Here is a 25,366-nt window from a genome sequence, read left to right as displayed (position 1 = left end):
TGTCTGTGGAACCGGGACAGGGCGGGGGGTCGGGTGGCGGGGGCTGGGGTTCACCTGGAACCTCCACGGAAGAGCTGCTCTGCCTTAAATCACATTCGGAAGAGCAAATAATTCTCAGCATGCGTTTGGCAGGAGCAGGGCACTCATGGGAGCACATTCTCCATCCCATGCGTTCACGTTTCTGACCTTGCCCAGAAAGGTCATTCCCGGGTTACAGTGCATTGGGAGGCAGGAAGGAAATTCTCGGCCCCACCACCAACTCCTTCTGTGGCTCCGGGTCCCTGAGCAAGCTAGCTCCCGACTCTGCTCTCAGCTGCTCCACCTGGGAAATGGGAATAATAAACTCATTCTCGAAAGCATCAAGATGGGGTAGGGATGATACTTTCAAACGATCTGCCACTTAGGCGAGAGAACGCTGCATATTTCGGAGATGTTCCCAGGACGACACTGCTCATACGGCAAAGCCGCCTTCCTCCCTCTGTAACTGACAAAGATTACAGAACTTGAACGGGGCAGCTCATTGTGCTGATGTCTGAAAGGGTGAGGTCACTCCCAGCTAACATCAGGGAGGGGTAAGCACTAGCGGAATCAGTGGCTTTAGAAGGAGGCAGTAAAACGCCCAATAAAATAGTTCACTAAACCCTAGTCTTGGCTCTGGCTTGAATGCCCAATCCCGGGCCTTAATGTCCGCCGGGAAGTTTTGGTGTTACATCGGGCACCAGCACCCCCTCAGGGTCCAGCAGGCCTTACGGAACTCTGTGACGCATGCCCAAGCCCGCTCCTCCTCACCGTGCAGGCAAAGTGCCCACTGTGTGCCCTTCCGGGCAGCACAGAGCTCGGCCGAGCTGGAGGCTGCACATCACGCAGTTTCTGTGACGCCTAGCTAAGGGCCTGGGACACCGTGGGAACTCGGCAAGATCCACTGAGTGAGTGAACGGATGAACGGATGGACGTGCCTGCCCTGAGCCGCCGAAGGTCGTGGCAGCGCCCCTTACTCTCCTCCGAGAGAAGACGCGGCTGAGCGCGTACTAGAGGGGCATCTGCAGCAGGACGGGGCGCCAGTGATAACACTCACACTTACTCAGCACCCACCGAAGGTGCCAGGCACGATTACAAGCATTTTACGCTTTAGCTCATTTACTATTCACGACAATCCTGTAATAGTCTCTAATTGTTATTCCCACTTTGTAGATGAGGTCGATGAGGCTCAAAGAAATCTGTCATCTGCCTAATAGTTAGGGTGCGGGGGTTCGGGGGGGTGTCTGACTACAGACAGTGTTGCTCTGGAACCCCTCTTGACCCCCTCAGTTACAGCGCACACTGACCTGGAGCTCCCATGGGAGCAGACCCCCCCCGGAGAAGGCGCGACCCTCTGCACCACGTCGCTGTCCTCTCTGACCGGAACGGAGTGCTACCGCTCAGCTTCATGACACTCCAGGGTACATGAGGCCTGGTGTCTGCTTTCTAACGGCGACACTGTGGTGCAGAACAATCAGCGTCTCGCTTGTTGTCACCAGGGTCACCGTGGCAGAGCAGTGATCGGAAAGTGAGCCTGGGGCCTCTGCCATGCAGCTCGGTTCTCTGCAGTGCAGCCGCCAGGCCCAAGGGGGCCCACCAAGGTCGGTTCCCGGCCCCGCCCAAGGCCAGAACTGAAAAGGACTTTAAAGAATATTTAATCCAACACCCTTCATTTTGCAAAGGTAGAAACAGGCGGCTCGCTCAAGGGCCCAAACTACCTGGGGGCGGTGAAGACAGTGAAGCCAGGTCTCCGGCCAGGGCATGTGCTTTGGCTGCTCTGCCATGCCGTGCTGGGCCGCGGCAATGGCCTGGACCAAGACCCCCTCCCCCTCCTTAGAGCCTCCCTGGCTGTAAGGAGACCCTGCAGGTCTGGGGGCAAATCAGCTCCCTGCGCCATGGCGGCTGTCGGGGCACGGGAAGCGAGCCCTGCCACGCGGGGCCAGGCGCCCAGCCTTAGCGAGTCTCCCTGGGCCTATGTATAAAAACGATCCTCAGTGAGCCATCCGTCCTGACCATCCCCCGCCCACTCCTCACCCGAAACTTAATTAATCATGTTTGCATCTGGATCCAGACAAGACAATAGCAGGGATGTGTTTTTGGTTAGGAACTGAAGCTGCATTCGCAAAGGAATGTTGATTAGTTAGTGGTCGGTATCATTTTTCATGCCTTTTTAAGTTACAAAAAATTTTAATATCAAAGCATTTCTTCCCGCACCGCACAGATCTATTTCTCATGAGTGCATTCTGCTGGCATAATTTTCTTTTCCTTCCTGTGGGCTCTGTTTATGAGATGATCCATCAGGTTGTCTCAGAGTCTCCGTCCAGCCCTTCGGCAATCAGAAGCGTCCCAGGTGAGCCGTGAGCAACAGCCTACAGCCTCTGTCCGCGGACTGGGAAGGAGAAAGGCAGGCCTGGGTCAGGGTCAATCAGGGAGACAACGGTCAGCCACTGCACGGACAGCAAGCTCTCCCTGGAGCATGCAGGCCAGACCGAGCCCCCACTGTAACTGCCGCTGCTCTTCAGACCGGGATGAACCCCTCAAGGGAAGAAAACGTTCAAAAGCTACTCTAGACCCATAGGTCTTGAAGTCAATCTGAATACTTCAATTCAATCTTCGATTCTGCACCAGGAAAATATCCTCAATCCGGGGAAAATCTCCCAACACGGGAAGAACGTCTTAATGTGTACAACATGCCTGTGGTCAGAACCTGTCATGTCACGGCAGTAAGTTGTGTTGGAAGTAAGTGGTAGGGCTGGACATCTGTCTGCCCCACCAGCCCTCAAGCTGGACTCCCCTTTCGGACCAAGGGGTCAGGGAAGACATGCAGCACCTCTTCCTGTGGTTCAGGGGCCTCGTCCGCTTAGCTCCAAACCCGGCTTAGGCCTCGGCAGTGTCATGGCGATGGACTAACTAGTGCGGGCAGCAAGAACGAGATGCTCTAAGATGCTCCATGCATCCACGGTAGACCCTCCACCCATCTTAGAAGCCATCAGCATCATGTGGCCACTGATCCCCCAAATGCCACCGGCCTCCGGGGATGAGAGAGGGCTGATTACAGGAGGATCACTGTGGGAAATCTGGGGGTTCAGTTTGTATTTGGGGCACCTTGGTCTCAAAACACTTTGTGTCTGCTATTTGAACTGACCCAACAAATGACTCTATTACTATTGACTTTGGCAAAGGAGGTTGATCGTGGGATAGGATGTCGAAGCTGGTGACTGATCAAAGGTACTCGGGGACAACTAAACAGCAGAGACACGCTCCCAGATATCAACCAGTTAATTAAATCGTTATTCACTCAGAAAATAAGGTGCCAGCGCAGGGCAGGCTTTGTGCTACAGGTGGACTGCTCAGGTCCCATTCACCTCTGGTCTTCCCTTGGGGGCTGGGCCAGATTTGGTCTCATTCTTTGTCCCTCTGCCCCCAAGCCCTTTCCTAAAATATGACCTTGGGGTGAGACACAGACTAGGGTGGATGTTTAGTTGTAGCTAGCCTCGGCTACAAGGAAAAAGTTTTCACATATCCATTTTTATACTCAGAGACACAGGTTCAGGGACCTGCAGACAATAGCCCTTGGGCCAAATCTGGCCTGCTGCCCGTTTTGGTAGAGTTTTATTGGAACAATGCCACGTACCCATTTGCTGCCCCAACAGAGCCGAGTAGCTGAGACAGAGATTCTATGGCCCACAAACCCTAAAATATTTACAATGCGGCCCTTTACAGAAAATGTTTGCCCTGCTATAAAAGATTTGCCTTTTCCACGTAGAAAATCAATGGTCGAATAGGAAATATACTCAGATTTCCTGATTTCTTCTCCAAGACCCAAACCACAGAATGCCCTCCTCCTTAGAAAGTTCTTTTGTTTCGTCTTTAATATTTTTAATCTTTGTGATTCCTGCCCCCTGGTGGAAAATGTCTAAAATATCAAGTGATAGAAAGCAAAGAACAATAAATGTCTTGAAATCTTTGGCCCAAGGATAGTGTTTAGAAACCAGGAGAAGACGGCAGACTTCATGGGGCCTGGTCTGCATTCGGAACTGTGACCCTCCTCAGGGAAGACCCTGGGGGTAGGCTGGCATTGACTTCTAGATGGCCATGCGTGAGCACACAAACCTCGGGGACTCACGCTCATTTCTTTAAAAGTATTTCTCTCTCTCTCTCCTTCCCCCTCTTCTCCTCCCAAAACACACACAGACAGAGGTGTGTAAAGCATGCACAAACAACAAACATTTCGGATACTGTGATCATCTAAAAGTGTACGTAAGTTTCAAAGTATCCGAGAATTTGCCAGAACCAGTGAGCCTTGGCTCCTTCTGGACCCCTGTCTTTTCGGACTGTACATGCCACAGTCCGGGACGGATGGGCTGGACGATGGCGAGGAGGTTGCTGTGTTTATGTAACTCATGAAAGTCAAGAACATGCACCATTCAAATCTTCTGGTACATTTTCCAAACTGACAGTGGGGTCTGCAGTGGCGTGAAGGGACCCTGACACCTGCCTCAGCTCCGGTTCAGCTCAGCACCGCAGCACAGGTTGCACCGGGGGACGGTGCTTGCCGACGTGACAGCCTGTGGGCAGAGCGGCCTGCTGGGGACCCGGGAGGAACACACCTCTGGTCTTGCGTTGGAGGCTGTCTTAACAGAAGCCCTGTTACATATACCAATCCATGGGCCACAGTGGGTGACAGGGCAATTAGAGAACAGCCACGCTTGTCCTTCCTGCACATTTTCTAGCCGCTTCCTAGTAACGTCCTCCTTCAGAGCCGGATTGGAACTTCATTTCCTAAATAAATCATCGCCCCACCCCGTTCGGTGTGCATTATCACCATTCCCATTTTACAGACGAGGGAGGGAGCAGACTGACCTGGGGATTCACTAACTTTCTTAAGACGCCCTCTAAGGGGTAGTAGGTCCAGAACGCCCTGTCCGTGGGACTCCGGCTTGAGGTCCAGCCAGCCCTGCACGGTCCCCAGGGCCGGATGTGACTGCGGGAGATCCCGACTGGTGTAAGCACCAGAGTGTTCCCCATGGCTGCCACCAGCCGTCATCCGGCCTCGGGCTCAGGGACAATGCAGGCATCCGGACCGCGGGGAAGGTGGCTGGGGACCCCCTCGCCCAACGTGGGCTGCCAGCCACGGGCGCGAAGGCGCTGGCAAGAGCCCAGACAGGATCCCCCGCAAGAAATATATCGCGTGCTGACACTTTTACGACCCGGGCCCACTTACGAAACACAGGCCGGCGCACAGCCCGCTCCCCCTGCCCAGCTTGCGCTCACGTGCTCGCCCGCGGCTGCCACTGGCAGTCAGGGAAGCCCATATATTTCCCTCCTCCGAGAGGCCTAGTGGTTCTCGTCAGGTGCGGAAAGCCAATAAATCACCAGCGAAGTCTCCGCGCATCTATCAGTCAGGAGGCCTGTCATCCTCCCGGCCGCCATCCCATCCCCAGGAAAGCTGCCAGCAGCGAGCGGGGCGTGGGGCGCGGGGCGGGGCGGGGCGCGCGGCCGCAACACCTGGCGGAGCGGGCGGGGGCGCCCGAATGTTCGCAGCTCCGCGGGGCCCCGAGATTTACACCGGCCCCTCCCGCTCGCGCTTCCTTGTGCTTTGAAGTCCTGTGGCTCTGGCCGGGGTGCGGGGTGGGGGTGGGGAAGCCAGGCCTCCGGCCTGCGGGTTTTAATATTCGCATCACGTCCTCACTGCAGCTACTTTGGGGGGTTTTGAAAGCTGTGCAGGAAATTCTGGGCGACTTCCCCGCAGCACGAGGGGAGGCGGCGACTTCACACCGCACTGTCCCGTCTTGACATCCACACCTGGCCAGGTGCGGCTTGGCAGGAAACACACCGAGACGGGAGTGGGGGACTTGGGTGCCGGTCCCTGTGGGCAGAGGGACCTGTTGGGTTAAGACGCCTTCCCATGCTCAGCCTCTCCCAGAAAGCGGCTCGTGGCTGTGGCGCCTGACGGACCTTGATTCAAATGTCACCTCTGCCCCTCCCGTCCTCTGGGCTTCAGTCAATTTACTGTTGCGCTGTGCTCTTCTCTCACGTGCGGAACACCTGGGAACACAACCCCCCGCGGCGGGAAGTTAAACGAGGCCACACGAGCAAATTGCTTCTGACGGTACCACAGGCAGCAAAAGCACGAAGCGATGGTCGTTGCGTTTTCATTATTTCCCTCATCTACAGAACGTTGGTTTTGTTCTAGACGCCTTCAAGGCCACCTCTAGCACTGCGTCTGGACCCCATGCTGCAGCTTGAATCAAGCAGAGAGCCCTGGCGCTGACCACGCCCCCCCAGCCAGGCGGCCGGCTCAGGCACCTGGACCCCCGATTCTCATGCTCCAGGGGAGGATCCGAGGGCCCTGGGTCCGGGAAGTCCCGGAGCTTCGGACGAGTGCCGTCCCTCAGGGGCACTGCGTCCCATCGCATCTGTGTGAGGGGTGCACAGGGGCCTGGACGGGAGACCTGGGCCACGGCTGAGAGCCTAGGCTGCCAGGGTGCCAGGGCTCTGTCTTCGTCCTATGGCAGCTGTGTACAGCAGACCGGATGGAGCCCAGTGGCCTTTCCCCTCTCAGGGCCACGCCAAACTGTTCAGGTGGCATATTTACCACGTGGAGAGGGCAAAGCAGGAAGTTCCCTTACTGGGCTCCATTTCCCTTTCTAATCTCTCAGTCAACAGTTTCTGATCACTTCCCATGGGAAAGCCACCAAGACCTGTCATATAACTGCTCTGGGCCTCGGCTTTTTAAATTGCGAAATGAGGGGACAGGAATCCCAGTGTTTTTCAATAGACAGCTGCTGGCATCTGGGACCAGGACTGTCTGTATGTTGGAGAATGTCGAGCACCTGGAGCCCTGGATGTTAGATGCCAGCAGAACCTCCGAGCACTGGGACAATCGGAAATGTCCTTGAACTTCCAAACACCCTGGGCTGGGAACCGCTGGGAGATTCCATTTCCCTTCTACTCCTAATATGTATCGGTTTAGGATTCCTGGTCCAGGTACTAACCAATCGCCTGCTGTGACTCACGCCAAGCTGATTGTTTCTTTCTTTTTTTTTTTTTAATCTGTATCATGGGAACAATGAAAGTTGTCTTGTACTGTCTCTGTTTCAAAGCTATGGTAAGGATATAATTTTAAAAAGCGGATGTGAAAACTTGAAAGTGGTCCCTGAAGGTAATAATAGTACCTTATAATAGGCTCTAGGCATTGTACGTATATCCATTTAATTCTAAAAGGATTCTGCGAGGTAGGTTTGACTATTTTCATCCTACATATGAAGAAAAGAGATGAAAAGGCTAAGTGATAATGACCAAGGCCATCAGCTGTTAGTTGAACTCTGATTGAACACAAAACCCCTGCAGTAAAAAACGTCCTCTACTTCCTGCTCATGGGGGTCCGAGGGGGCTTGTCCCCAGATCGGCACATTCTGTACCATGAGCAGTGACACAGATCATAGTAATCCACATGCATTATAGAAATATTACACAATTCCACAGGAATAAAGGAAAAATGTTCCAATCTTCCAATCTTCCCCGGTTATTTCTCCACTCAAAATTTGTGCCCAGGTTCTCATTTTTAAGACAATAAGATTCAAACTCCAAGGCCAGACAGTCAGGCCCCCAGTTAGCCAGGCCCCACCCGTGCTCTTTGTCTGGGCCTTTGCGAAGCTTTTCCTGTTTCTTCCTAAAGTGGCTTCTTCTACTGCATACTAGCAAACTCCTATCTGTACTTCAGAACACGGTTTCTGTGTTACTTCCTGGACCTTCGCGTCCCAAGACACTTAGAAATAGTCTCCTTACTGCTCCTAGAGTCACCTGTGCTTTCACAGTCCTTGTAAATACCTTTCTTATGGATTTTTAAAAGACAGTGTGTTGAAACTATTTACACATATTTCATCCCCTCTAAACCGTGAGGCCCTTAAGAATAGAGAGCACATATCTCTGAAGCCTAGTAAAATGCCTGACACGATCAGGAGCTCAACAGGATACTTGTTTTTTTAACTTTCATTTATTTTTATTATTAAATTTATGGGGGTGGTATTGGTTAATAACGTTCTATAAGTTTATCATTAAATTCATCAGTGAAGCCCTTTCCCACATGCTTCATGCATTCCATCGATGGCCTCATACAGCTGTTCTATCAATTAAACACTGATTTAAATGCCGTTATTACTTAGCGCTTGCGAAGCCAAATAGATTAGAAATGTAATCCTCCACAGTGGCTGTTTCAGGGCTCGGCATCAACGTTTGTTGAATGACTGAATAACCTTCCTACAGACCTAGTAGAGGATGCAGCTCACGGCAGATGGTTAAAGGTCCCAGTTAGGGATTCAGGGGCTTGGGTTCTCGTCCCTGTTTTTCCAAGCTGTGCAGGTTATCATGGCTCACTGGGTCTTACTGTCCTTGCCTATAAAATATACAGGTGGGTCCAGGTGATCTCTTGGACTTCTTCATTTTTAAAAGGCAGCGAACTTTTCAGTAATCTTATCTGTGGTGGCTTGAACATGCTAGTGACGGTGCCCAACGTTCATTGACTAAGTGCCGTAAGTGAGTGCTCTCGCTGGATCCCCCAAAACCCGACCGAATGACTACGATTATCCACGCTGTTGTAAAAGCGACAGCATTAAAGCACATAGAAATTAAATGCCTTTCTCAAGCTTACTTAATTAAGCTGTATAAGTGACACAGCCGGGTCTGAGCTCGGTAAATCTGTTTCTAAATCTGGGTTCTCGAACAGATTATCTCTAAAGTCCCATTTCATTGGACATTCCCCAAGTCCCTAAACTCATGGATACACAAGTGCAAGTTGCCGGCCTCCACGATGCTGTGTGAGGCGCCTGCCCGGGGCGTCCAGGTCCCGTCCTGCTGCCGACGGGCCGCACAGGTTCCGTTCACATGGCAGAGTGGGAGGCACTTGGATTTGGGAGTCACAACGCTTGCAAATGAATGCCGGCCCCACGGTTTGGCAGCTGCGGGGGACCCAGGCCCCCAAACTCTGTGAGTCGCGATGTTCTCCTCTCCAGCGTGGAAACCACCATCGGCATGCCTCTCGCCCGACCCCGCGGCACTGTTCCGAGGATCAAAAGCGTGAGTGTGGGAGAGTGCTTTGTAAATTTCAAGTGCCATACAAATATGAGTTGTTATTATTTCCAGCTGGGCTTGTCTGGGACTACTTCAATGAGGGCGTTATAAATGATTGATAAGACTTTATGTGGTATTTGTGCTTTAAGGGGGAACAAGTCTTAAGTCAAATGACTGACTCTCTGGTATGGAATGTTGGTTGCAGCATCATAGCCAGAGGGATTTGGGCAAGTGAATGGGGATTGGGCCCAAATCCAAAATACCAGTCGGCTTAACTTAGATTCCAAGGTTAGGAATTTCTATTAAATATTGATTATCATTTAGTTATTCATTGAACAAGCCAAAGAAAGTCAGTACTAATATTAGCAAATATTTATTTGAATGCTTACCTCGTATCAGGCATTGTTCTAAATATTTTACAGGTATGGAAATTTAATCCTTAAAACAATCCAATGAGAGGGTTATCTGTATGGGGAATAGGACTGTCCTCATTTCCTAAATGAGGAAAATAGGCTCGGAGAAGTTAAAAAGCTTTCCTAGGGTCGCACGGCTAATACGTGGTAGAGCTTGGGTTTGAAATCATTCTGACTCCAGAGCCAGAAGGAACATGGAAGGGTTAGCAGGAAGGAGGGAAAAGGAAAGGGAAGAGGAAGGAGAAAGTCTATATACCAAGTACTCCTCAGGCGTCTTATTCTGAGATCCGGGGAAGGCAGAGATCCAGAAGCAAATAATGTGCCAAGCATGTCCGGAGGAAGGAAGTCAGAGATCCTCGGGTCTCTCCTGGCCGTCAGGCAGAGCACACTCATCCGCCTCTGTGGACTACAAGGAAGCCACTCCCGCTGTGATGAAAACGTAAGCCCGGGCCGTAGAGATACAGAGGAGGGTGAAGAGGGCCGGAAAGGTCTAGGCGAGTCCTCGGGAAGTCACAGCATCCAGCCGGGCAGAGGTGGGGAAGGGAGCAGGAAACCACATGCTGTGCGTGGGGCTGCAAGTGATTGGGTAGAGTTCCAATGCGAAAGGCAGTGAGCGGTAAGACAGGAGGCTCGGGGGGCGAGAGGCATGAGTCAGGTGGATCACGTGTGCCAAGAAGCCTCCCTGACAAGACGGGAAGCCTGGGCTTTATTTTGTAGGTGACAGAGAGCCACCGGGGGCTTTAAGCAGAGTTAGATTTTTAATTTAGATATTGACTCTGACTAGAGCAGGGAGGGTGGGTTTGGTGGGTAGCGGGCAGGGCAGGTGATGGGAAGACTGGTCACTACTCCAAGCAAGAGATTATGAGCACTGTAATGAGGGGAGTCACTCTAGAGCTGATGAAGATATGTAGGTGGTATCTTTAGAAGCAGTGAGCAGCTGGATTGAGTGAGGCAGGGTGGCTAGCGCGGGGCAATGTCTCCTGATTCAATGACTAGACAGACTGGAGTGCTACTAGCAGAGGTTCGGGACGCTGGATGAGGGGCGATTCTGAGGGACGATCTGGCCAGCAGCAGACTGGAAGAAAGCGAAACTCGGAGACACAGTCAAGGCTACAGATATTTGATTGGTTAAAAACTAATCTATTAACTGTGGCTGTCAATGTTAGGCTAGATGTCAGACTTGGCAGTCAGGCTGGGATAGGGTATGTCGCAGTAATAAGCAGTTCCCAGATCTCAGCGGTATAAGACAAAAACAAAGTGTATTTCTCACTCATACTACATGTCAAATACGTCTTATTCAGGGCTCTGTTCCACATCATCATCTAGGGACCTAAGGTGACAAGACTACGTCCTCTTGTAACTTCGGCTTCTAGAACATGAATCCACGTCAGTCCCCTGGACAAGAGAAGAGAGACTAAAGGATCACACGTGGGCATTTTACCCCTCAGCTGCAGGTGACACACATCGCATCTGCTCACATGTCATTTGCCAGGGTTGCCACCTCGCTGCACGGGCTGGACAATGTAGCGGAGCGAATGTCATTTGTGGTGAGTGTTACTGTCTCGGCTACAGAAGGCATCAGAGTATTCGAGCTGCTAAATCCAAGAGAAGGCTGGGATCAGCTAAGGAAGAAGAGCCCACAGAGCGAAAAGAGAGTGGCCAAGGACAAAACCTTATAGAACTGACAGGTGAAAGAGAGGAGCCCAAGGAACAGACGGATAAGCGGCATTCAAAACGAGGTAAGAACCGAGGAGGCACACAGGTCTGTAAAGAGTCCAGGGATAAACACAGTCCCTACAGCATTTGGCAATCGAGAGGGGCTGGAGAACATTTCAATAGCTGTGTTTCTATGGAGTGAACATTTAACCAGATTTTTGTCATAGAGCCGCATGGCACAGGGCTCTGTTCCTGAGGCCGTAGCCCCGAGACCGATTCTAAAAGTGATGGCAACTCAGCCGGGGATCCATCTTTATCTCACAATACCATTTAAAATGCTTAGGTACAGACCACGATAACGGAAATGGACCTTAAGCCGTGTAAACTGTCAGATGAAGAGGGATGTTGACCTAATTAACATCCCCGTGTCCTGGCACTATCCAAACTCGACAAGTTTATCCGAGGTGGAGTTGCTGCTAACTCACGATAGTCCTTGGACCGAGCTGGGAACTCACATTTGCGGTTTTCCTGTGGCCCCAGGAGAAAAGGGCGTCATTACTTCCTTTTTGGTTTTTCACTTGAGAAAACTGACCTAAAACTGAATAGTTGGTGATATTATGACTCTACAGCTGTTGAGCACTTGGCACTTGGGGACAGAAGAACGTGGAAGAGATGTTTGTGGAGCACCTGTTACATGCCAGGCGATTCGCATACACGAGTTCCCTCAATCTTCACAACCGCTTGGTAAAAAAGAGGTCTCTTTTATCCTCGCTCTATACAAGTGGCAAAGTGCAATCGAAGGCTCCAGTTCGCAGGCTCCTGGGGCTCCGTGTCATTTGCTGTCACCTACGCAGACTCTGGACGTGGGCCTCCACTTCTGCTCCTCGGAGGATGGCTGTGCACATCTCAGTTCCCATCAACCCAAAGCCACAAGAAGGCAGATGAAAGGCGTCGGGGAGCCGCGGACTACCGCCATGCCTGCAGACGGACTGGCTTCCAGCTTTCAGCCACATGCGCCAAGGGGCCGCTTCCATCTGCCGACCTGTCAGGCTGCCCCGCTCTCTTGGGCTTCTTTCCTCCCTCCTTGGAGTTTCTTCAATAAAACATTTCACTCCCTTGAAAAGCATCTCCCCTGAGTGGTGTGGGGAGGGCCCGGTCTGGTTCCATTTAGCTCTCTGGGGATGAGGGAGGGGGAGGCGCCCTCCCTCCACATGATTTTCCCAGCAAGTGGTATCTCTGTTCCCTCTCCCTCAAAACCTATGAAAACACAAATTCCGGTTTACCTGGCCTCCCAACTCACAGGCCTCCTGGAGCCCATGCCCTGAAGTCTGCCTCACGCTGTGTCTCCTGGATCCAGGAAGATGCGAGAAGGGAGAGACTGAGTGTGAAGCCACCCCCTGGCCACGCCTCGAACTTCGCCTTTCTTAGTAGTGGCTTGAGGGAGGAGAGGGGCCCTGGCTTTGCTTGCCAGCCGGCTGCTGTCACCTCCCCCACAGAACACTTGAAAAAGCCGATTCAAGGGACCAGACCAATGACCACACTGGCAGTTTTTAAATCCGGTCGTTCTGAAGTGCAGCCAGGCTGAGGACCCCTGGAAGGCCATCCAGACCAGGTCTTCACCCCCGCAGATGGTTTCAGACCCCAACGGTGGGATCTGAAAAATGTTCCCTCCTAAACCATCGATACCCTAAGAAATGTGTTTCTAAAGTTAAGATTTCAGGCACATGTACAGATCGGGGGAAGGGGTGCATATTTTATCAAAGTCGTCACCCTCCCTAGTACCCCTCATGTTACGCTGCCTGCTTACGGTGACCAGCGTGGGCGCTGGGGACAGCTCAGCTCTAGCTCCACCCCTTACTACTGTGTGACCTGGGCCAGCTATTTAAAAATGTCTCTAAACTGCAGTCTTCATATCCATAAAATGGGGACAATAAGCACACTTACTAGATAAGGTTATCGTGAGGAATAAACGAAACAATCCAGGGCCTCCTACGAAGTTAGAATTATGTTAAAGACGACTGTATTATTGCTGCGATTATTATCACCACTGGTCTTTTTATAACTCCCTGGATCCGCCACGAGAGAGCTAGCGCATTCTCATCCGGACTCCAGGCCTGAAGCCCTCCTCTGTGAGCTGTGCGAGTCATGGGCTTGGTGCCCGGGAACCTTTCCAATTCCAGTTTTGGCTCCAGAATTTGTTACTGGTCTGTGATCCATCATGACCACCATCCTCGCCAGAACGCCCAGCACAACCCTCACACTCTACCTGACAAAGCTAACACGTGATCTTGCTCCCTAACCTGTCCGCACATCACTCTCTCTAGGAATGGCACCTGCATCAACCATCTACTCAAATGCTCAAGCTAAAAACCTGCGAGTCATTTTAGACACCTAATTTTTGTTCCCTGCCCACCACCACTACCAAAAAACCAACCATCCAACCAAGCAACCAAGCAACCAACCAACAAAAAACCCATAAACAATCACCTACTAGGTCCGGCCAATTCTAATTCTTAAATCAATCTTATATGCATCCCCTCTGCTGCTCACACTTCTGGACTATTTTAACAGTCTCTTACCGTCTCTAATACTAATTCTTCATTCTCCGGCCTCACATACCATGTTACCACTAGGGAGACACAAATGTCATCACGCTCTTCCCTTGCTCAAAACTCTCCAGTGGTCTGCTATCATCCATCAGGTTGAATACAATGCAGACACCTACAGGCAACACAAATTCATGGTATGGATTGTTGGTAAAAAATCAAAACCAAAAAAAAAAATGCACTCAGCTGTTTGCACTGTGACCTGACTAGTTATGTTGCTTTTTAAAACTGTGCGAGCCAAACAAAACATCTCTTAGCTGTGACGCCCTCAGGCCACCAGTCTGAATCACTCCTGGTCTACTGTATAAACTCTGATTTCTTTGGTACGTCCCGCAAGGCCTTTCCTGATGTGGATCTGGTTACCTCTCCGACCTGGTCCCAACTCCTCTCCCCTGCACTTCGCGCATGAGTAACCCCGAATCACTCGTATTCCCTGCTCTTATGCCTCGTGTTTTTGCTCATGCTGTGCCCTCTGCATAGAATGTTCTTCTTCTTGATTCTCGGGGCAAATACAGTTTATATTTGCCAGTCCAGTTCAAAGGTGACCTCGTTCCCTCCAATTAACAGCGTTCCCCCTCCTACTCCTAATCTAACAATGACCATGGTGCACTGACAGTGCTTATTTGCATATCTCTTTCCTCCACCAGTCTCGTAAACTCCTTAAGTCGGGGCTGTCTCCAGCTCTTAGCATGGAGTCTAATCGGTACACAAACGGACGAAGGCATGAGCTAACATTTCCTGTGCTTCCTGAATCCCAGGCACTGACCTAAGCTTTCCTACATAGGTTATCTTTCGATCCCTCTAGCGAGTACACCAAAAACGAGAGAAGAGAGGCAAGCCCAGAGCGGGTCCCTGGGTAACACGTGCACCGGCTGGTCCCAGGGCATCCGGGATGCTCCACGGTGACCCATGACTCCCGCTCTCCTACTACACCGAAATTAGCTTTTCAGTTCCCTACAAGACTGAGAAGTTTTTGAGGACAGTAGTGTAGTTTCTGCCTCAGAATTCTCAGCACCTGACATCACGCCTGGCACACAGTGAAAATGTCAGATGAATGAATGGAAATTCTCACAGATCTCTTACCATACGACTTTGGGAAGCTCTGAAATCCTGCTACGGGCCTCTAGGAGGCTCGGTGGTTTCTCTGACTTTTTCCTTCAGCAGTGTGCTGGTATCTTAGATACATTATATATTAATGACTACATGCTGTATCTGAGAGAAAGGGAAAAAGGAAAGATGGAAGAGAGAAAACTAATGAAAAAGAGGGAAACAAAGTGATAAATAGATGGATAAGGATATCAAAAAACACCTGCAGTTATTACCACATGCTTTGAACATAAATCTTCAACACATTTCATCTGCCGCACTAAAAAATATTCCTGCAATTAAGCTACATGGCCACGAGGTGACAGTAAAGTAATAACACGTCTCCTCAAGATTTAGCAAAGCCTGGAGTTCCAAGCTACAGCTTTAAACTATTTTACATGGCTGGAAAACAAACTTTATTAAAACAGATAACATTAAGGAAACGGAATAAGAATCAAAACACATACTTTTCAAGGAAAACATGAAAGCATCCAAATTCTTCAAATATCAATGTATTTCTTGACTATCGTACAATAGCTAAAATTCCTATCCCGAATTTCAACTGTTACAGTTCTTTCGACAATTTCTAAGATCAAATAGAGATACTAAGCAGTTCACTCACCTGCTCAAACTCTTATAGGTTCCCTTCCTCCCACTTACCATCCCTGGCCTCCAGACCCCACCCCGCACTACACAGCTTTTCTCGTTCTCACTGCTAGGTCAGACTCGAGAAGCAGTTGACTCTGGGACCGCACTAGTCCCCGAGGGTCTGAATCTTCTCTATTCCTTCTCGTTCCTGCCTGCGAACAAGCCCGTGCCTCTCTGAACGCACCTCTTTCTCATCGCGTCTTGCTGGACACAGCCAACCGGAACCAGTGGACGCTACGGTGCTGTTCCCCGACCTCTTCTCGTAGATCCGTAAGTTCACGACACGCCTCCAAAATGACCGACGGCGACAGTTATTCAAGTGCTTTCCCACTAAGTAGCACAGGTCGTCAGCTTTCCAGCCTCTAGGATCAGTGTTGTCACCAACTACCTACCACCCGGCCTACAAGCCAACGTCACATATTTCTGGGGTCACAGTGGGGTGGTTTTTGGGTTGTTGTTACAATAGCACCCTGCTTCCAGGTTCAGTGTCTGTATCAGTCAGAACAGTGTAGGCGAGGCTTTGGTAAACAACCCTAGAATTTTAGTGGTTCCAAACAACAAAGGCTTAGTGGTTACCCACCCTGTGTGTTCAACACAGACTGGCAGGCGAGCTCTGCTCATAGTAACCCCACCGGAACCCAGTCAGGGGGGTTCTGTCACCACATTCCCAACACGGGAGGGTCTCACACTGGCAAGTAAAGGCTCCAGCCCGGAAGTAACTCGTCACTTCCCCCTACAGCTCAGGGCCCAGAACTAGGCATCGGGCCAAATTACGTTCCAAGAGTCATATTCTTAATTCGTTTCGTGGTTTTTGTTTTGTGTTTTTCCTTACCTCTATATACACTGAGCAGGTCGGTCATTGGTCATAATGTCTGCCATGCTACAAAGCTTCTCTATGTACTTCAGTTCATCTGCTTGCAAATAAAGCAAGGTGACGTGACCTCATTTGTAGTCTGGAGAGATTATGTCTGACTTTAAGTGAGGAGGAGGCCCGGGAGGCATGAAGGAAGTGAGTCACGAGGGCCAGCTAGTACGCTGGTGTAGTCGTCCAGAAGAGATGATAATGTCTCTGGATTCGAAGACTGGTCAAGACACAGACAGTTAACAGACCAGGAAAAGTGCTAACGCATAAAACAAACACAACTGTGGGTTGACAGAGATGCTTACATTTTTCAGCAACGGTGTGGAGAGCAGACTCTGATTATCACTCAGGCTAAAACTGAAATACTGACCCAGGAAAAAAGCAGTTTGAGATATCTCTAAGACCAAAGAGTGAATATGTCAGAACATGAAGGAAAACAGCCAACGACTAAATTCTTTTGTCAACTGCTCTTCCATTTAGCTTTGCTAGTTGAGTTACCATTTATACAGTAGCTTGTCAATATCGTGATGACTCTACTTGGTGACAGACTTAGTGTGGTGATCACATCGTAAAGTATGTTAATGTTGAATCACTCTATTGTACACCTGAAACTATTATAATATTGCATACCAACTATACTTCAATGAAATAAAAAATACAGAAAATAAACAAACAGCAGTTTATAACCTCAGACCTCAGAGCCCTGCAGCTCTTCATGGCTGTGAATTTTACCCTAAATTTACAGAGACCAGTGCTAGGTCTAGTTTGCTATCTCCCTCTTTACACTGTGTTTCTTTCATTTTCCTCTCAAGATCTCCTTTTGGTGAAAACTCTGTTGTTGGGAAAGGAGGCTATTTCCATTTTCCTACCCAAATTCCTCCTCCATCAAGTTTCTTAGCTTCCTTTGAAGGAGTGACTGCCACAGAATCTTCGGACTTCGTTATTAGGTTGGGTTTTGGTTAATGTCTGTGAATGATCTGGAGAGAGGTGATAACTGCATATGAATGAGATTCACAAAGGAGCCGAATTAAAAGCTGCCGCAAACTCCAGTGGTGACAGTGATAAACTGGGAGTCTGGAGAGAGGGGACTAACACTCAGGGACAAGGCAGTGTGGTAAAGCCAGCACACGTGACACGGACACTTCAGGGGAAAGAACGAGACGTTTAGACAATTTTTTTTTTAAAAGAAAACAATGAAGCCATGTAGAAGGCAGCAGTCAGCAGAGCAGCCTTAAAGATGAAACGGGAAAATGAATGTTGAGGTTGCAACAAGTTGTTGAAGAAGTCGAGAAAGACGAGGCCGTTCCGCTGACATCCACTTGACGTTTCTCCTCTTCCAACAAGGTCACATGACCGAGCTCCGGCAAGTCAGTGCGCCCGAGAACACAGGTTTTGGTTCTGGTGTAGACCTGTAACTTGACTTAGTCTAATAAGACTCACTTCTGTTTTTAAATTTTTTTTCTTTTTACTGGAACTGGTGTGAAAATAAGAAGCTTTCTACAAGGGCTGCAAGTTATACAGCTGCAAGTTATACAGGGAATATAAGCTAAGAGCTGTCAGAATACAGCTCACAGAGAAGCCGTGGCCGTGACTGAAACCACACAGACAGAAGCCGAGCTGACGGCAGAGAGAGGAGGGCAGCGGGAATGAGAATGGGACTTGGCTCACGATTCCCACCGTGGGGCTGGCAAGCCTGAGGTTTATAGGGCAGAGGGCAGGCTGGCAGCTCAGGCCAGCGTTAATGTTGCAGCCTCGAGGCAGAATTTCTTCTGCAGAGAATGTCACGTTTTGCCCTTCAGGCCTTTCAGATGACTGGAGGAGACCTTCCCACATCATCGAGGGTAATCTCCTTTACTTAAAGTCCACTAGTTGTAGATGGCAACCACGCCTACGAAATCCCTTCACAAAGAAATCTACAAAATACTGCACAGCGATATCCAGATTATGGTTTGATTATATAACTGGGTACGACGGCCCCGCCAAACTGGCACATAAAACCAGCCATCATAGTCTTCAAGACAGTGTGGTATTGGCATAAAGAGAAACACACGGATTGATGGAACAGAATAGTCTAGAAACAGAAGGACACACACGGACAAAGATGCCATGGCAGACGGTGGTGAAAAGTCTTTTATACAGTAGATCAACTAGATACCCATATGCAAAAAGTGAACTTCAATTCATACCTCTCACCATCTATAGAAATTAACTCAAAATGGATCCTAGACCTAAATGTAAATCCTAAAACTATAAAATTTCTAGAAGAAATAATAGGAGAAAACCTTTGGTACTTTGGGATAGGTAAAGACTTCTCAGATACTATACCAACAGAACGATCCATAAAAGAACACACTGATAAATTGGACTTACTCAAAAATTAAAAAAATAAAACTCTTAGGAGAATGAAAAGATGAGCCACAGACTGAAAGTGTTTGCAAAACATTAATGAATTGTCCCTACTATTTAGAAAGAACTCTCAAAACTCAACAACGAGAAAACACATGAGATGATTAAAAAATGGGCAAAAGACGTTAACAGATACTTTGCCAAAAAAGATATGCAGATGGCAAATAAACGAATGAAAAGACGCTCAACACTGTTAGTGACCCAGGAAATGCAAATTAGAACTACGATGAGGTATCGTGACATCCCCATTAGAGTGGCTGAAAGGAAAAGGCTGTGCATTCCTAGGGCTGGCAAGGATGGGGAGGCACTGCAGGTGGATGTCATGTGGGAACGTGGCCGATCGCTTTGGAACGCAGTTTGGGAGTTTTGTAAAATGTTAAACATTTACCTAGCACATGATGCAAACGCTCCACTCCTACGTGCGGACCCAGGAGAAATGAAGACATGTCTGCATAAAGACCTGTACGCGGATGCTCACTGGAGCTTTATCTGTTAACAGTCCCAAACTGAAAACCACCCAAATACTCATCGGCAGGTGAATGGATAAACGAACTGTGGTATATCCACGGGACAGACTATTAGTCAGCAAAAAAGAAATGAATTACTGATATATGTGACGACACGGATACTGTGCTGAATGAGAGAAGCCAATACGTACTGTCTGATTGCATTTATATGAAATTCTAAGACATGCCACCTCACGCGTTGTGACAGGAAGCACATCGGTGTTTGCCTGGGGAAGGCAGGGCGGAACGAGGAGGGGTTACAAAGAAGCCCAAGAAAACTGTTCATTATCTTAATTACGGTGCTGGTTTCATGGATATATACATATGACAAAACTTATCCGGCTGTACACTTTAAATCAGTGCAGCTTACTGTATGTCAATTATATCTTAACAAAGATGTTACCTAAAAAGCCAAAGCGGACGAAATGACAGAGAATTGCAAACCAAACGACTAAGGAACCCCGGGCGCCCAAGTGGCATGTTTTTCAGCTCACGAGTTCTCAGTGCAGTGTGGAGTCTCAAATCCTGACTACATGTCACTTTTAACTTCTGCGAGTCCCGTATTTATCATTCGTAAAATGAGAGTCACGAGTTTTTACTCCGCTACCTTCCTCAAGAGGGTTATTGTGAAGACCCAAAGCGATAATGCGCACGCACAAGTGCTCTGCGAACCGCAGCACACTGACTACATCAACGGCAACTATGGGCGCAGTCGTGACATGCCATCGGCATATTAGTCTTGCCCAATATATACGCCTCATGCCAGCTCGATCCCTAATACCCCGAATATAAAGTATAATTAATTGTACAAGTTTACTTGAAGAGCAGTGAAACCCAGCATTCAGGGCATGACACGTCCCCAATACATAACAGACTCTGGAATAAATCAGCTGCAGCCTCGACGGGAACGGGGGAGATGCCAGGCGAGCGGGACCCACCCAGACACGATGGAGTCCAGGGCAGGGAAACACAGCCAGTACGGAGACTTGTTGCGTTTCCTGCCAGGGGCTGTTACAGGGAGCGGTGACCCCATAACACGGCTGGCCCCGAGGCTGAGGCCCTCCGCATTCGGAGCCAAGCTTTCTTGGAAATGAGCTGCTTTCTTCCTGGCTTCTCATCCTAGCCGGTGAGAAGAAGTGGGCCACAAATCACACTCATCTAGCTCAAGTGAAAGATGGCAAACAGAGTAATAGGCGAACATGCCCAGGGTCACCTTCCTTCTGATCTCCCCCGGCACTGTTATTTATCTGATCTGAAATCACAGCTGGCACTGCGCCATTCATTCGCATTCATCTGCGGTGACTGACTTTTTTTTTCCCAACTCTTTCCAAGGACCTTGAACGTGTCGGACCCACTGTTTGAGCCCAGCTTTCCATGGCTGACCTAGGGAGGGGACACCAGGTGTGGTAGGGACACCAAGTGTGGTCGGAACATCCCTGGGCGGGGCTGCAGAGGACAAGCCCAAAGCCGGGGAGAGCGTCCCCCGTTAAACTGTGCCTGAAAGCAGCAGCAGGGACGCAAAGCAAGAAGTCTGAGACGCCACTCGGATGGGAGGAAGGACGGGATGGTGGAGGAGCGTGCGTAGAGGACAAGAGCAGAATTCGAGAAAACGTGGGGGAAAAGTTAGAGAATAACGCGGCCTCAAAAGCTGGATGGCCAGTCAGAAGCCAAGGAACAGACAGAAGGGACATCTTCCCCACAAACGTCTCAGAGGAGGCGGGGACTCCACGCACCTCCCTGGCTGGGGCCGGTTTCCTGAGAGACGGAGTGCACCAGTCGCCGAGGACCCCAGAGGCCTTTCTGGCCGGGGTCCTCCTCATCCAGCACTTAGGCTGGGAGGAGTGGAAACCCACGGGTGTATTCACCGGCTCTAGGTGGAAACATCGTTGGAGCGATCGCTGCATCTTGGAGGAAGAGAACTTGACTGGAGGGAGCCCCTCTGGGGCTGGAAATACATTTCTCCATCTCCTAAAATACCGGTCCTAGCTCTGCTGCGTGATGCTGAGAGCTCGGCTGTGCCCGAGCATCGCCCCACACACGCTCTGCTCTCGGGTGGCCCTATATCCCGAGGGAGGGGTTCCTGGTAGAACGTGCCTTTTCCATAAGGAGAGTGACGCTTTGAGGGGTGCTGGGAAGGCCCGCTGCAAAACAGAACAGAATTCCTCTGTAGTGCTTCAGAATCTCTCATTAAAGATTCATTTGTTAGTGTGAAGTCTGCATCTTTCTGAAATCTTCAGAATTTTTCTAAGAAAGAGCCGCCGAGCCCCAGCCCCCACGCCGACCAGTGTGCACTGACTATGGTTAGAGGCATTCACTGTAAGTCCGAATCGCCAGAGCCCTGTGTCCCAGAGGAGAGGGAACGCCCGTGGGGGACAAAGGACATAGATGGTGGAGTGGACAGGGAAGTGGGCAAGAAAGGGTCAAAGGCCAATCTCACTTATGTCGCCTTTTCGCTCGGTGTCAGGAGCCCAGTGTCTGCCTTCGTGAACTGGAAGTTGTCGTCTGGCGAATGTGGTATAAACTTCAGGTAAAGGAGCACAGAGCGGATGGGTACTCGTAGCCAGGCGAGAGATGCGTGCTGTGATCACTGTGAAAGGGACAGATCCTAGGCTTTGGCGCTGGGAGCACTTCCCTGGCACCATTCACAGGCCCCCCCAAAAGTGAGTCCACGCTCAGCCTAGCCGGGCGCACCTCCTCTGTCAACAAACACCACTCCCCGTGTTTGCACGGCGCCTCTAGCAAAGCCAGCCTGTCCGTGCCAGGCGCTGGTTCTGCCAAGCGTCTATGCACTGTTAGGGGGCTGGCTAAGAAGCATGGCCTTGAAGGGCTGCAGTTTGAAATATAAAAAGCATGAAATCCTTCCAGATCCTGGAGATTCCTTCTTGTCCCACGCTGCGAGGAGCTTTGCTTTTGAGCCAAAGTCGCTCCTGCAAGCTCCAGGCTAAGTGAGTAAAAGCGTGCTTCTCCAACTGGGGTACACGTACCTCTGGGGGCACGTGACTGATGGCAAGGTAGTCCTGGGGACCACAGGATAATCTTCTGCATTTTCCTAGGGGGCAATTTTCCTCAGTAGGAACTAGCTGAAAGCATTTTTTGGTATGGAATATAATCAAAACTGTATATGAGATTTCAAAAAAGTCATTCCAAGCTTTCTTCCTGGGAGTCTGGGCCTCCCAGACGCTCAGGAGTCACCCCTCCCAGAGGGATGGCTTAACCCCCAAGCCCACCATAGTTCTAAGGTGCTTCCCAGAAATCCTATGGGTCCATACTAGCCATTTCGGAAATTAATTCTTCAAGTAGAATATAATTCTTTAACTTCGAGGCTTTGAATCCCAGTAACATGAAGACAGCTCACTCCAATTCAAGACACCTTCGGTCAATTACCAGCCACATCCACTTCAGGGAGGACAGAGCCCCTCAGGCTCTAACGCCAAATGAAAGGTCTGGGGAATTGGAGAGAGCACATTACAGGAGGCTCAGCATCAGAAAAGCTGGTGGTGTCAGAATGCACTTCCTCAATGTCATGACTGTGCTGAAGACCAGTCTCGGAGTCACATGACGCAACAGCTCTGCTTGCGCACACCCAAGCCTCACGGAGAGAGGCGCCCCGACAGGGCCGGAGCCTAACGGCACTACGCATGGCCTGAAGGCGTCACGCCAGCGGGGCTGCATGAGCTAGGAAGAGAGGCTCTCATTTAGCAGAGTGACCATCAACATTGTTGCTTATTTGTCACCAAACATTTCAGCCTTCCTCGGGGCAGATCCAGGTTTTGTGTAGCATGAAGCTTACTTATATAATTCGTATTTTAAGAAAAGGAATGCAAAAATAGCTTTTGTGAATTTACAGAAACATATGAAGAACACATAGCTAGGCTCTCCCGAGGACTCAGACGGAGTCGGCACGACTGAGGGGCTGAAAATCAAACTCGTCCGCTTGACAGTGATCTGCGTCTGCTCCTATGCTCCAATATGTTTATATATTTGCTGGGGGTGGTGGCGGTGCAGGGGTCGCTAGTGATATATTGTTTTCTCTTCCAGATGTAACAATCTGTATTTTTCCAAGCTGCATCTCATTTCATAGCTTCCTGCCCACATTTTCCAGTCACTCTGGGTCCGAATCTATTTCTTCTTTCTGGCTGGGCTTTAGAACAGCTCGTCGGGTGGTGGTTCAGGGCATTTGAACAAGGGCCTCGGCCCAGGAGCATGGAGTCTCCTGAGAGACAGCGGGCGTCTCTGGCAGGTTGTTGGGATGGTCTGATCAACAATTTTGAACTCTGGAGCTGGAGTTGCACCGGTCCACGCCGAGAGCCTGTCTGAGGCAGGTCATATGGAGGCCATGAGTCCTGGTCCCACCTACTAGCTAACTTGAAGGCAGCCAAGCCCGGGGACCAGAGAGCTGTCATGGCAAAGGACAAAAGTACCCCAAACGTCCCCCGAACCAGCCAAGAATGCAACGGGAGTTTCACACTCCAAAAGATGTTCTATTCTCCCATCTAGTCACCAAAAAAATGGGTATGACAGAAACTGGCTGGAGTCGTTACTATTCACACATCACACTGCAGTGGAGGCGAAACCTACCACGGTCAGTCTACGTTGCTTTCAGCCTGACCATTTTCGAAGGCCTCTCCCACTGCATTTAAAAGAATTTCAACTTCTAAATACGACGCCCTCCTCTCCTCCGACTCCTTCGCACACGCCGGGCTCGGGCTGCACTAAAATTACGTTGGCTTCTTAGATGTGCCCTGCGTTCTTCTTTTCCTGGCTTCGCACTCCATGCACGAGTCGAGGGGAAGTTTCCGGCGGCTGCTCGGCGGATTATTAGGGCCTCCAGGATCAACGGCCCCCTCCTCTCCGTGCTTTTTACATCTGACCACCGGAGCGAAGCCAAGAATGAGGGAGGAGTCAGAAGCCGAGGTTCTGCAGTCAGGTGACAGACACCTGGAACCTGGCTCCTCCAGGTTTCTCTGGTCCGACTTAACGGTTTGCACAGAACGTGTGCGTGGAAGGGTTTCCTCTGGTGAGAGGGCGCGCCATGCCACGGCTCCTCCGACCACCGGGAAGACAGGGGAGTGTCAGGGGGCCACTTACCGGTGGAATTACAGGCAGCGCTACGGGCAGAACGGGGTTGGCTGCCGCCATCACCACCGCCGTCGGTGCCACGCAGGGCACAGGAGGGACGGGGGACTGAGAGCGCAGACACCACCCCAGACGGTCTGGAGAAACGAGGCTTCTCTCTCTCCTCGCACCTTCTGCTGCAATTCCGGCTCCTTTCACGCTCTCTCGCACCCAACCTCAAGATACAGGAACGAGGCGATCACACTTCGCAGTTCAAGACGCCCTTCTCAGGTCGTGGCAGACGATAAAACTTCAGGTTCAAAGTTCTCTCCTTCCCGCCGCATTTTAAAGATGTTAATGACCCCTTTGGCGTCTTGTTTTCAGTGTTGAGACGTCTGATATCAATTAGATTCTTGTTCTTTTGTAGTGAGGCTTCCTTTACCCTAGAAGCTGTTTTTGATACTCTTAATTTTCATTATAATGCGTTTTAGGGAGAATTTTTTTTCTTATCAATCCTGTTCAGTATTCAGAGCATTTACCAGTCTCTGAAGGCCACTAACTAGGACAGAGGGCAGATGCACAGGAACAGCCTGTGTACTCAAAACTGCAGAATGCACGCACACATACGCATGGTAAACATTTTAGATAGGCTTCACGGGCGCCACAGGTACTCGGTAAACATTTGTGAGTGGGCGAATGAATGAATGAATGAGTAGCACATTGCCTGCCACACAGTAAATTCGAGGTAGCTATTATTATTAACAGAAGTGCCACGTAAGGAAAGAAAGACATGAAGACTTGACCCCTGCCTTGAGGAGCTCTTAGTCTAGTTGGAACGGGTACTTACTACATCTACATCATAATGTCCATCTGAAATACCAGAGCATTGCAGAGAAGCCTTCCCAGAGAAAACAGAGCTGAATTTTGAGGATGCGGTAAGATAGGACAGCAAGGAAGTGGGTCTCTTTGGGTTTCCCAGCCAAAGAGAAAGGCTTAGGCCAAGGTGGGGGCGGAGGAGGGAAAGGGAGGGAAGAAGGG

At 50.0% G+C, this 25,366-nt stretch overlaps 1 protein-coding gene and 1 long non-coding RNA gene across 4 annotated transcripts in view; one reads left to right on the top strand and one right to left on the bottom strand.

Annotated features, from left to right (window-relative positions):
* The window catches only part of LOC120585109 (3 beta-hydroxysteroid dehydrogenase/Delta 5-->4-isomerase-like), a 176,232-nt gene that overhangs the window by 52,923 nt on the left and 97,943 nt on the right, over positions 1-25,366 (bottom strand). The window contains exon 1 of one of the 2 annotated variants that reach the window (XM_039841334.1): positions 16,080-16,686. The exons of the other annotated variant lie outside the window; for it this stretch is intronic. The gene's annotated coding sequence lies outside the window, so the exon portion shown is untranslated. Of the gene's footprint in view, positions 1-16,079; positions 16,687-25,366 lie in introns of those variants that run through there. 2 annotated transcript variants of the gene reach the window in all.
* On the top strand, positions 9,847-12,282 carry LOC120585112 (uncharacterized). 2 transcript variants are annotated; one of them, XR_005648228.1, is made up of 2 exons: positions 9,847-9,942; positions 10,805-12,282. It is a non-coding gene; the product is annotated as an uncharacterized LOC120585112 (long non-coding RNA). The 2 variants fall into 2 exon arrangements; XR_005648229.1 differs by having other exon boundaries at positions 9,853-9,942; positions 10,830-12,282.

The sequence above is a fragment of the Pteropus medius genome, unplaced genomic scaffold (genome assembly GCF_902729225.1).
Source record: "Pteropus medius unplaced genomic scaffold, Ma_sr-lr_union100, whole genome shotgun sequence".
NCBI classification, from domain to species: domain Eukaryota; kingdom Metazoa; phylum Chordata; class Mammalia; order Chiroptera; family Pteropodidae; genus Pteropus; species Pteropus medius.
The sequence above is the reverse complement of the archived record's forward strand: the minus strand, read 5'-3'. Positions and strand labels throughout refer to the sequence as shown.